Source organism: Lonchura striata, chromosome 7 (assembly GCF_050655825.1).
Source record: "Lonchura striata isolate lonStrDom1 chromosome 7, ASM5065582v1, whole genome shotgun sequence".
NCBI lineage: Eukaryota > Metazoa > Chordata > Aves > Passeriformes > Estrildidae > Lonchura > Lonchura striata.
This window is the reverse complement of record NC_140709.1, coordinates 15,021,386-15,034,360: the sequence shown is the minus strand read 5'-3', so window position 1 is coordinate 15,034,360 and position 12,975 is coordinate 15,021,386. Positions and strand designations below refer to the sequence as shown.

At 42.2% G+C, this 12,975-nt stretch overlaps 1 long non-coding RNA gene across 4 annotated transcripts; it reads left to right on the top strand.

Annotated features, from left to right (window-relative positions):
* Positions 1–215: 215 nt before the first annotated feature.
* LOC146766891 (uncharacterized) lies at positions 216–7,300 on the top strand. Of its 4 annotated transcripts, none has more exons than XR_014956516.1 (4): positions 216–569; positions 2,917–3,354; positions 3,735–4,548; positions 5,834–7,300. It is a non-coding gene; the product is annotated as an uncharacterized LOC146766891 (long non-coding RNA). The 4 variants fall into 4 exon arrangements; XR_014956518.1 differs by having other exon boundaries at positions 218–569; positions 3,302–3,354; XR_014956515.1 differs by having other exon boundaries at positions 225–569; positions 4,413–4,548.
* Positions 7,301–12,975: the final 5,675 nt, after the last annotated feature.

The window sequence follows — 12,975 nt, the reverse complement described above, 5'->3', positions numbered from 1 at the left end:
AATCAACAATCCCCACTATTCATTTTCAGCAGCACCAAAGGGAAACAGAAGTCTCCCAAGCAAATTTCTGCCTCCTTTGGGACTGCCCTGCTTTCTCTCCACCCATCCTTCAGCACCCTCCTCCCCCAAGCCTTGCACCGTGCCTGTCTGCAGCCACAACTCGATATTGGGTTTCAGCAGGCCTCCAGCTGACCCGGTGCGTTCATCCTGTAAAAATACTGCTGTGCTGTTCATCTCTCTGGTTACTCCTGCCTCCTAACAGGTGGGGCTGGCAGCTCAAAGGGGGAGGGCAGGATGGGAGAGCTGCATTTTAGCTGTATGCCCTCCTCCTCGGGAAACAAAAAGCCCCATTTGTTTACTCCCCCAGCTAAGTCCCCATGGTCTTGGGGTTTTCAGAAAAGAGCTTTGTCTAAGTCTGTTTTTTTAAGTTCAAAACCGCTGGAGTCAATGGATGGACATGAACAGGACTTGCCTAGCTGAATTTCCAGCACAACCTCTTTCTGTTTAGATGCAGGCCTCCATCAAATTCCCAGCTGACTTATGTGATCCTCTCATCGCTGCAGGAACAGGTCGGAAATTTCATTAATCTCAACAAATTCAGTGCTTCCTGATTGTCTCTTGGGCCAAGAGCTGCCCTTTCTGGCTGCTGGCTCTTGAGCTTTCAGTCTTGGTTGCTCTTAAAGAGTAGAGAAAGACGATGGAAACAACTACCGAATATCAAAACATTTTGAGTTCCAGATACTTCTATTTAACTCAGAGTAGTAGGTCAAGTTTTAACAGTTTGCAACATGGGTGTGTTTAGATCTTAACTCACTGGCTTGTTCCATTTCTGCGTGATACAGCCCAGGAGTATTGTTTGAAAGTGCAGAAGTGTTTCTTCTTGCTCTTGATAGAACTTTACATTTCTTTAGAAATCAGGGAGTCATGAGCCACTTGGTGGCCGAGATTTGTCTAGGTAAATAAGGAAAAGTTTCTACAGTTTCTACACAAAACAGGAGGGATTTAAATGTACAGAGCCCATAGAAGTTCTCAAAGAAACAAGAATGGAGAAACTCCAGGGATGAAAAATGGCCACAATCTTTCTAAATCAGTTAGCAGCCAAACAATTAATTTTAAAGTTACACTGGAGGACAGCTGAAGAAAAAGCTAGATATGAAACTAGAGAATTTTTTTCCAAGCCCTCTTCCCATCAATCAAAAGAAAAGGCTTTGAAAGAAAGTATGCATACAAAGTGAATGTTTGGGAGGGAGATACTCACCTTCATCAGCCTGTAAATATCTAATCCACATCTAGAGTTGGAAAGAGAATCTGTGTAGTGGGTTATAGCTTGAATTTTTTTTTGTTGCCTTTCACATACCTCTATTTTCTAATGTATTGGTCCAAATGAGAATTACCCAGCATAGAAATGCTGTATTCTTAAAATGACCAGGTACCTGACTGGTGATTTCCTAACTCCCTGGTAGTCTGTGCTATATCTGATACATCAGATTCAAGAGACCTTGGATGGAGACATTGAGAGGTGGATTTTTTTTCATACTTCCTTGCAAAGCTGTAATGAAGAATTTTTTGAGTGCTTCCACCTAACAGGGGAAAGATATTGATTGGCATTGATTTTGTCACCTATAAGGTACAGCAGTCCTCAAAGGTAGGTGGTGTAGCAAGACTGAAGGGGAGCAGCCAGAATGAAGGAGGACTTCAGAGTCATTTTTTCATAAGAGGATGTTTTCTGTGCCCTCATCAAACAACCTAAGTACTAATATTTCTACTTTTTAGTTAGTAATCTTCTCTGTTGACCCTTCTGCATTATGCTCTATTTCACAATGAAAACCATAAAAATTAATCACCTTCCCTCTTCTCATTTTTCTGCTCAAGCAGTTCTACTTCAGAAATATGGCCAATGGGAATTAATGTATTTTTCAACAAACACAGAGTTACTGATGAAGTCTGAAATATAATTCTACATATGCATAGTTGCAGACTCTTTTGGAAGAAGAAACTCCATTCCTGTCTTTTATTCATCCTCGTTTGCGTCAGTGCCCTTTAAGTTATTGTTCCTCACCTAAAAAAAAAAAAAAAAATCTGAAAATTATAAAAGGACAATTATTTGTCTTTCATTTCCATAGTGCCTAAGTGAAGCACAAAAGACTAATATATTATACTATGTGATATTTGTTTCTACTTCACAGATAGAAGAACATTGTGTCTCTTTATTCTTCGATGTCTCTCATGTCTGTATTTCTTGGAAAAGGGAATTAGATTAGTTGCTGAGAATTTAATAGTTGTTGTGTTTTAAATTGACCAATTTTCACAAAATTTCATCAGTCCAAAGTGGTCTAAGCAGTTGAAAATAAATGTATTTTCCCTTTTCCAGTAGTGATCACTTTTTTCTGACTTTCATTCTCATTTTTGAGATGAGAGTGGAAAGAACCACTGAGTCCATTACCAAACCCAGTGGTGTTTTTCCTTTGAAAATAATTTCAAAAGAGAAAATTGCTGTGTTCAAACTGGAAGTATCATCATTTTGAGTACTTTGAAATCATAAAGCAGGTGATGTGATCTACTGTGTTTGTTCTTGCTGTGCCTGCTTGGCACAAGCTTCCTAAAAGTCTCAGGAGTTACTCTGGAGATGAATTTGTTCTGCAGGGGTCTTCCATTTACTTTGATTTATTGTGATCATTCAATGTGTATTCTCATTTGGATGGTCAGGGATTTACACACATAGCTTCCATTAACGCTAAAGGGTGATACCATTAAGACAAATGTACAGTTAATCTCTGGCACTGTGGAGATAAAAATATCCCTCAGAGAGTGCTCTGGCTGGGCTGGAAACATTCATTATCTGAGTTGCATTTCACAGCATGAAGCACCTTTATAGGCTGCTTTCTAATTTTACTGCCCCTACCATGTATTTCTTAGGGGGAAGGAGAAGAGAAAAAGGGGACCTATCCATGGGAGAGATGAAGAAAATTGAGATTGCTTCCTTCAAACCCCAGTGCACAGAGAGTGTTTCACATGAGTAGCAGATAAGATCAGATGATTTTTGATCTCTTTCCTGGATCATAATCATAATTTCAGAATTTCCTCAGAACAGCAGGGCACTTGCTCCTTTATTTTAGTAGTATCACAGTAGCCCTTGGAGAAGGAGCTTCTAATCTTTCCTCACGTCATGGCAACTAATAGACATATGAAACAAGAGATGATCCATACTCAGACCTTACAACAGACAAAGGAGTAGAGTCTGGTGGGAACCCAAATCTTAAGAGGCAGAAGCATCTTTTCATTGCTCCTCATCTACCTACAGCTCAGCATGGTTTGACATCACTGGTGTTGAGTACTGCAGTGTGTTTGTCCCAGGTAAGTGTAGATACTTCACTACTATCAAGCAAAAGTATTCCCTGCCTTCTCCAGCCAATCATGGTCAGGAAGGTACACAGAACCCAAGGGTCTGTCTCACAGCTCTTTTCTCAAGTCTTAAAAATGAGTCTCTGCATGATAAAGTTCATTTCCATGCTTTCCTAACTGAAGATATGTTATTTCTGACCTGTGAACCATCCTGCTGCAGAGCCCCCATAGCATGCCTAAAATGCCCAAAGGAAATGGTGTGGTGGACTTGTCCTGTTAGACCATCACAAGTAATAAGAAACTGAGTTAGTACAATGCAGAATAGCAAGGTACTTCCACTTCTTGCATCTTTTTCTTTTTCCCTTCACAATTTCTCTGTGTCTCTTTTTCAGCCAATAAAATTCATTGAAGCAAACCAGAGGAAAACAATTTGGATGTGTCTACATTAGAGGCTGGCACTAATTTTTTTCTCAATTGCTTAGTGAAACCATTTATATCACCAGCATAGGCCCAGAGACACTTTGCTTTGGGCAGGAATTGTGCCTTTTGGTTTATTCTGTCTACAACTTTATTATTACATTGGACATTGTGACACATTTTAAGTGGTTCCCTGTCTTCAGCTGTAACTGAAAATTGTATTTAGATAGTCCACTAGGCTCTCTTGCTATGGTAATATGGAATCTGTATTTCAAACACCACTAAACAGTTTTCCATTTGGGCAGGTGATTCCAAGTTTATAAATGCAAAATATCATTCAACAACCTGACCCAGCAAAACTCCTACAAATATTACAAGACTCCCAGAAAGTGCAGAAAAGAAAATGTTCTATGTAAAGAGTGAATGAAAGCAGTGAGGAGGAGGAGGAGGCAGGGAGTTGTCATTTAATTGCTTTTAAAGCTTTTTGTCATCTTTTTCTCATATCCCCCCACCCTGCCCAAGACCAGAATACCCTGCATGTAACAGAATCTGTTCCGATTAGAAGGTTTTGTTACAGCTGTAATAAGCTTTCACACAGGAAAAGTCCCCTGAGACCTATATTTCATCTCAACTTTCCTTACCGCATGAAACAGAGGGTTTGATTCTGGAAAGCAGAGATTGAAATTCTCTCCTCCCGCACTCAACCCTGGAAAGTAATGAGAATTGACAATTCCAAGGCTTGCTGTGAAACTAGCACGGTCTGGACAGAAACTGCCTCTGTGATAACAGGTTTGGGAATGTTTCCACTTTCATCTGTTTCTTTATTATTCTTATTTATTTTTCTTAGGCTCGTGATTTAGGGGAGAGACGGTGGGATGAGGAAAAAGAGAAAGAAAAAAGGGAGTCGGTAGCTTGGCAGCACACAGCCTAAATCTAAACACCACACACACTATACCCTGGAAAAACCTGGACCCTATACAACAATTTCTGTAACACCATCACTTGGATAAACCAGCAACTTACTTGGAAAGAATCTTTGCTTTCCTAGAATTCATGTAAAGAAGAGATAAAATGACCTTGAGAGATGGCAGCTTTCCTTGTAAAATACATTAACTCTATCAGAGCAAGTCTCACTGAAGATTCCCCTTCATCCATCCTGTGGTGAATCAGACAGGAAAACAGCTCTGGCAAAATCCTGCCAGTGGGTCTTATTGCACTATAACCATCATGTTTCACCTCTGGCCTCAGCTGTAATGGCTTAAAAGAGAGACTAAAAATTTCCAGTCAGCATCATTTGTAGGCATTGACAAAAAATGCAAACTTGATTTGACCCATTTTTAGTCTTCCTCATTCAAATTATGACTTTGACCCACTTTTGTTGCCCTTTGAAATGAACTGGCAGTCCAGTTACCATGAGGTCTGTCCCAAAGTGGCAGTCCCTTGGATTGTTCTCTTGAACTATTTCTGTTCCCATGGTCCTGCAATAATCATTTTTAAGAGGAAAATGAGGATTGAGAGAGTCAGGCATCAGCCAGACAAATCTGCTGTGAAACTGCCTCAGAAACTATCAGTTGTGTGAATAATAGAAATGACTGAGCATGGACTCTGAGGCATAATGTTATTTGGCTGGAGTTTCTGGTATTTAAAAATAATGTTTTCCCTGCTATAATTTTTCCCGTCAGAAGGTTTATTTTCCCTCTACCCTAGTTGCCTATTTTCCCAATACTGTAGGATAACAATACTTCTTTCCACCCTCTGTCAATTCTGGTCAGTGAATAAATTCAATATTATTAGTGGGTGATTGGCAAATGGAGTGAATAGTAACTCCTGCTTGCTTGAAAAAGAGTATGTAAGAAAACTCAAAGTGGTCATGGAAGAACCTCTCTGGGAATAATTTTGGGAGGATAGATAAGAGGGGCCACTTGGGAGGGAGAAGCAGCAGCAGCTGAGGTTTGGATAATTTTTACTGGTTACTCTACACCCAGATGTTGTGCCTGTAAGGAAAGTGTTTCATATTTCAGCATATTTCTTCAAATAGAGCTTCTGACAGCTTTCACTTTTTTCTTATTTTTAGATGTTGCTCTAAGACCAGGTGCTGCAAACCTTTTGGAATTAACTTCATGGAGACCCCTTTCCCAAAGCAGAGGTATTCCAGCGTTGATAAGACAACACTGACATTCACCTTCACTATTCAGTTTGTCACCCCTTTTGCTCAAAAATGAGGACTTTTATCCCTTCCTTGTACAGAGGCCTGGGTTTCACCCAAAGCTGACTGTGTTTCACTGCCAGCCAAGCTGATCTAGTGGGATGAATGCTTCCTTATGCTTCATCAAGGAAAAGGAACTTAAACCATCAGAACTTGCTGAGAAAATTCTCCATCTTTTCTATGCATTTCTCAGCTGTCATCGCTCTGCAAAAGACCATTTAATACAACTTCGGCAAGACCTTTGGAAGAACAGCAGGGAAGAATCTACCTGATGAGCCCTTGTCCCCTGCTGAGCCTGTAGCTGGTTGGGAACAGAGCTGCTGCACCTTCATGCATTTCTTTGGAAAGTGGGAGCAGTGTTAAAATTAGAACTGCTAGTGGAAAAGCAGCAAAGAGCAGGAATTGCAGGGAAGGGGGAACAGATGTAGGTCTCCAATCACCCATTCTGTATTAGGGGTTTGCACGGCTGGGAAATGCAGAAATAGGTGGTCTATATACTCCTTTTCCTACTCCTTCAGTCCTAGGAGAAAGGTGAAAGAAACAAGTCTGCAAAGCGACAAAGTTGTGATTTAGCAAGGCCAGAAACTTGTGCAGCAGCTCTGCAAGGGCTCATGCAAACACACACACCTTTGGCTGCTGGAACCTGTTTGGCTGCCAGAGTGGACATGAGCCAGAAGACCAGATCACCCAAAAAAGCCAAAAAATAATAAAGAGCCCCAAACCCACAACAACAAAAAACAAGAAATAGCACACAGTACTCCTCCAAAATAACAACAGAATCAGCCCCATGATGGACACATTGAAGATAAAGGAGACCCCACCAGGGATGTATTTGCCCTAGTGTAATTAATTCACTTTTGGAAGAGTTGCCAGCAGGGATCTTAGATTAAAATCTCTCCTGCAGTAGGAAGCACCTCCAGGAGCTCAGCATCTCCCTTCCCTTCCCCACAGTATGAAGTACCATTCCAAGTCCCAGTGTGAGACTTGAACCTGCAGTGACCTCCTGAGCCCTGCAGTGAAGGATGCATGAGCCAATGAGTCATGTTGACTCTGGCTTGGATCTAAATGGGCCTCTTCTCTCATACCAGAGAAACCACGTTCACACAGCCACCGAAGTTCCCTGTATCGGATAACCCTCAGTGCAGGAGTTGGGTGGTGCTAGTTGCTGTCATCCTTGCCAGGAGGGAAGGGGTGAGCAATGGGGTGGGGATATCAAAACCCAGTTAATCCAGAAGTAACATCCTCTCTGTAATTTAGGGTGCAGGAGAAATTGTCATCCAATTTGAATGGTAGAGACTAAACTAGCACGCTGGTTAATGAAAATTATGACTTCTCTTTCTCTGTGGGTGGTCTTTTATTTGAGTGAACAAGGGATTGTTCACTACAAGGGATTCTTCAATACATCTTTTGACATGTCACTTTTTACTTGCCTGTCCTGTACACAACCAAGTCACCTTCCAGGGTTTTTTGTGACATCATGACGGTACCTTTGGGCATTCCAAAATGCCTCCTGCTTTGGGGTAGATAGCGAAGTTGGTGGCTACTCTTGGCTCACCTTCTCCATGCTCCTTACAGATCTCCACCTTCCAATCTTCACATCCCCTCTGCAGGCACTGCCTAAGTGAAGCTGAAGAAAGGTGTGAGCAGACAATCAAGGCAATCTCCCACAGAAATCCTTGGAATTGAGAGTAGGGGTTTATGACCAAACTGGTGATACTCCTGTCGGGGAGGCAGCAACTTTCAGATGACACCAAGTGAACCTCCCAGTCATAGATGCCATGAGAGGGTCGGTGACTCACTGAGAAAAAGGAGGGAAAGGTTATTTCCTGTCAGGATGCCAACTTGACACTATATAGTAGTGATTTTTACCCACTGCTGAAAAGCAGGCTACTCTCAGCTGGAAGGAGCAGCTGGTCAGCAGGACACTTAATCACACTTCACTTGAGGTGCTCAGATGGTTGAGAGTTTAATGCAAGATAATTCTCCATGTCTGGGTAGAGCATTCTGTATCCAATTGTAAATACAGGCTGATGAATTCCAGTTACTCATGCTGATATTTGCCAGGACACTGACCATTTGAAACAGAGGTTATCCTCTGCCTGATTATCTCTCTCTGCCTGATAACCAGCAGGATATTTGTGCTAGAACATTTTGCTTTTGCCTGCCCACTTGTCTTTCTTTTGCAGCTGAAAAAAGAGAGCATTGTTTTCATTATATCAAAACTGATTTAACATTGATGGGCTTAAATTACCAGCTATACATCAAGGGAAATATATATCAGCCAGACCAACACCTACTTTTTCAGCTCCTGTACCCACCCATTTCCTGTCCCCCAGAAATATGTCAGCATCTACTCACAAGCCCTCTTGCAATTCTGAACCCTCCCTGATGCTCTCTGTTACTTATTGACATCCTTAATGGTCTGCAAGGGAATGCAAATTGGTATTGATAGGAAACCTGAGAAAGCAACAGAGAGATTTATCCATCATGAAAACACTAGTTTTTCTTTCCTTATTCATATTGTGGTTCATTGGGCTGTCATGTAATGCAAATAACATTCATGGCATTAGCTTGTACTTAAAATAAATGCTTCCTGTGGTTCTTACATATCTCCATTTCATCATATAGCACCTGAAAAAAAAAAAAAGGAAGGAAAAAACTTCATTGCCTCCTGTGCTCCACTGATGCACATGTTTATCCTGCAGACATGAGTGCGTGGGCTGCACAGCTGTAATTCTTGTTTCTGTGTACTGTGTCTTTAAGTATGAGTAGGCAGCCTGCCTGTAGGGCTGGGATGGTGCAAATCTGGAAAGGCATTCAAGAGAAAGGAGAAGGAGGTATCTTTTGCAATGTCATTCCTGTAGGAAAGCACAAGATAGAACAAATGCAATGGGAAGCAAACCCTTCAAATGAAACCCAGGTTCAGTGTTTATCCAGAGCAAAAACAAAACAAAAAAAAAAAAAAAAAAAAAAAAGAAAGAAAGAAAAAAAGGAAAAAAAAATACCAAAACAGATAAATTTCCCTAGCTACCCAGCCAGGGCTGTTCACTGAAGAAACCTCTGCTCCAAGAGCAGGCTCTGCTGAACAGCCAGTTGGATGACCCTGCCTAAGTCTGGCTGTTTCTGTGGCCAGCAGCCCCATGGCAGAGCAGAGTGGCTAACACTGCACAGATCCTCTGGCCACTGACAGCCCAACTGGTGGGTCTCCAGTACACATTGCAGTCACATTCTCCATGCTCACCTGCAGGAAGTACCAGGCCGGCTGGGGTTCCTTGTCTGCTCTCCCATCAAGCACACACTTCTCCCTTGTGTTGTGCAATTTCTTCAACCCACCAGTGTGAGGGAGTCCTGTGCAGATGTTCTGAGACAAGTCTCCAAAAAAGTTAGTTCCACACCGCAGAGCAAAGAGTAGTTTGAGAACAGAATTAAGCACCTATAGCTTATAGCTCCATCACTCTCTTGGCTGCAGCTCAAATTTAAAATGGCTTGGGTTTGGGACAGGCTAAACTTGGACTGACTCTTGATGGGATGGACCATAGCCTAAGGCATCATCTACAATTCCCACTTGTGCAGATGCACATGGACAAGAGCTTGAGCCCAGTTTAAGGCAATGAACAAGTTCCTTCCCTGGCAGTCAGCCTGTGTCCGTGCCCACGCTCATGGGCCTGGGCCCATGCAAACATACCACAGAGCTTCCATAGACACTGTTCTAAAGCAGTTACACTCTGATCCTCTTACTTTATATGATTTACAAACTCTCCATACCCATGCTATTATTTTCCTTTTTCCTTTTCTTTCCAAATGGAGAAGAAGGACTTGTCCAGAATCCAGCAGCAAGCCAACACCAGAACTGGGAGAGCAACCCAACCCTTCTGACTCCAATGCCGCAGGCTTCGTCTGCTAGACAGGAGTGCTGGTCATGTTTGAATAATGACATTATCTCTGCTAGACTAGTCAAAGCCCAAAAGTGAGTCATTTTGTTCCATCATCCACTCCATGAGTTTCAATGGGTTGCTGCATATGTCTCCAGATGACTTGAGAAGTTGCCTATAACACAGGATATTTTCTGTTCCAGTTATTGGGGCTTGGGGTAGGTTTACTTTGAAATCACAATTTAAAAAAAAATTATCAGATCCCTTGGGGCTGGTCAGCAAACATTGCTGTCACTGCCACATGAATATTTGTTGCATGAACACATGGTCATTTCAAAGAAGAATTAGCAATAGAGGTAAAGAATATAGATCATATGCAAACTGGTTAGAAATGGATTGCTGTGGTGCTGTGCTCTACATAAGCCAGGAATGACATCAAAAGACTGCCTGGTCATGTTTGTTATATGAGATTTGGGCATATATTTGGAATCAGTGCTCATACAGAGGTCAGCAAGGGACAGAAGACGCTAGCTGGTTTTGATTACTCAAAAAATAATGGCTTATTAATATGATTTAGGCATATCCACAGGAGAAGACACAGATGTACTAGATTATTTAGTTGACTCAGTCAAATATTTAGTTGACTCTGTCAAAGAAGTGGCCAGAGTGTAAATCTCTCTGCTCCTTTCATCTCACACAGCAGGAATCAGAGTTGTGTGTTTGTCAACAGGGGACTGAAGCCATGAGTCAGCATTCAGCAAATGGTTCCAGTCCTCTACAAACAGTAACTTTACCACTTGGCAGTTTTAGATAACCTTCATGGGGGCAGAGAAATGCCAAATAATTTTATCTTGGAGCTTAAGGCTCCAGGAGCAGTGGTGGACATAAGTTTTTGGTGTCCCTTACCTAAAATAGCAGCATTTTATAGACTGTCTTCTTCAGATGAACCTATCCTGCAATTAGGACACAACGAGATGTTGTATATCTGTTGTGTTCCTCAGCAGGCTCCTGAGGAACCTGTCCATAGGCAGGCAAAGTTAAGTTAGAATCTCTGCCTCCAGGACATCCATCTGAGCCATTGCAAAGGACTCAAATACAGGTGTGATTTCAGCTATGTTTGTCAAACTTTGTGACTTTGCAGAAGCTGCACCATGTTGGCTCCAAAACATTTTCAGCGTGAAAAGCTCAGAGATCTCGCTGCCTCACAGCTACTACATCACACATGGAGACTGAGTCTCTGCATTTTCACAGCTTTATGACTCTGATTTCTATTTGTGCTCATAAACAGAGAACCACACTTGGCCTGGTCTCCTGACAATGCTGAATTCCATTATTCAGGTCATGTCTTAGGGATGGGTGAGGGTTTTTACACTTGTCTTTCACAGGTGACAATCACCTGTCAGCTCTCTAAGACACCTTTCTAAAGAAGTATACTCCACATGTCCACCTTTGCTCCCCTGAGAGGGTTCAAAGGCCAGCACATTTCAGAAGTGATAAGAGCTCTATCCAATGCTTGTGCTCATGAATTCCCTCTCTTCAGCCAAATTTCTCAACTCCATTGTTTATTTATTATAATTCTCCCTGGTCCAACAATGGAGCTGGATCTTGCAGTAGGTCTTGCACAGCTTGAAAATAAATTTTGAGAAGTTTGTTATTTTATGCACTGCAAAGAAAGCAGATCAAGACCTCTGTAGGTTCCTGGAGTCAGATTTCCCTTGTGCCAAGAGAAAAAAGAAAACACATTTAAAATTCTGCACTGTATGGCACCTGCTTTGAAAAGGAACATTGCTTATAAAAGCAGTCCCAAAATTTGCACCAATTTTTTCAAATTCCTGAAAAGACATTTTCTATACTACTTCAGTGAGTGATGGATCAGGGAGACAGAAAAGAGAAAAATGACACATTAGTTTTGCTTGTTTTCAAAGACAAGAATCTTGTGGATAAAAAAAATTGTCCTGAGGATAAATCCAGGAAAGAGGGAAAGCTCCTAGATAACCTTTTTTGCTAGTCCACCATCAAAATCTGAGGAGAAAATATAAGAACATGGCACTATCAGCCTTGTAATGAGTCTGACGTGGCAGCCCCTTCTTGCATGGCATGACCTTCGTCTCTCACATGGGTTGCACCACAAGCTGGCCTTTATGGATGGGTCTGTGAAGAGAAGGGGAAATGGGTTTTGGAGTGCTTTACTTCAGAAACTGCCAGGCTAAATCCAGTTCATACCTAGAGGTGCTGAAAGTGATTAGCATCTGAGGGCTGCTCAGCAAATCACTGGTCTCCAGTTCCCTTCCTTTGAGATGACTGTACAAAAAAACCACCTTTGCTGCTGGCACTAATTCAGATCTTTTCTGCCAGTATTAGGCCTGAGCTGCATGACCTGTTGTGCCAGTAAAAGCTGCCTTCTGTCAGCACAGCCTGTGTCCACATCCAATGCTGAGGCCTGGAAGGGGGTAAAACTTTGTCTTTCTCTTAAGTACTACCTAAAAAACGCCAACCCTTTCCTGGCACCATTCCACTGGTGCAGATGGTGGATGCTACATTTTCCCTGCCAGTTCAAACAATGCCAGAGCAAGTCTCCCATAATCCCACTGGGTCCTAACCATTTTCAAGGTCTGATCACATCTTTAAATTTCACTGCTTGGAGCAAATGAAAGCCTAGACACAAAGCTCTCATCCATGCAGAGCCTGATCCCAGGTCCTGCTGTGCACTAACATGTATCTGTGCTTCCTCAGCAAGGGAAGCACTTAGCACAGTACAGAGAGGAGCCTGGGTCCCAAGTAAAATGTTTGCATCATAGACAGAATCTCACAGACCTGGCATGATCCATTGTGGGAGCAGAAATCAAGGCCTTCAAAGGGGCTGGGGCTGATCAGAACTCCAGGCCGGGTCTGTGCAGGTGGAAAGTGGGGACTGTGAGTGACCATACTCTGTCAGCCTGAGGAAGAAAGAGAAACTTTCCCTCTTTGGCAGCCCTGTTAACCTATCACCAGAGATGCTCACTGACACTGAAATTTAGAAATTATTTGCAAGCTTTCATAAACATCTTGTGTAAACTCCCCTGTCGAGTTCACAGAAGGCAATTGTTATATCTGCTTGTGGAACCTCAATGTTCTGCCTGTGCTAGAAGCTGAGGAAAA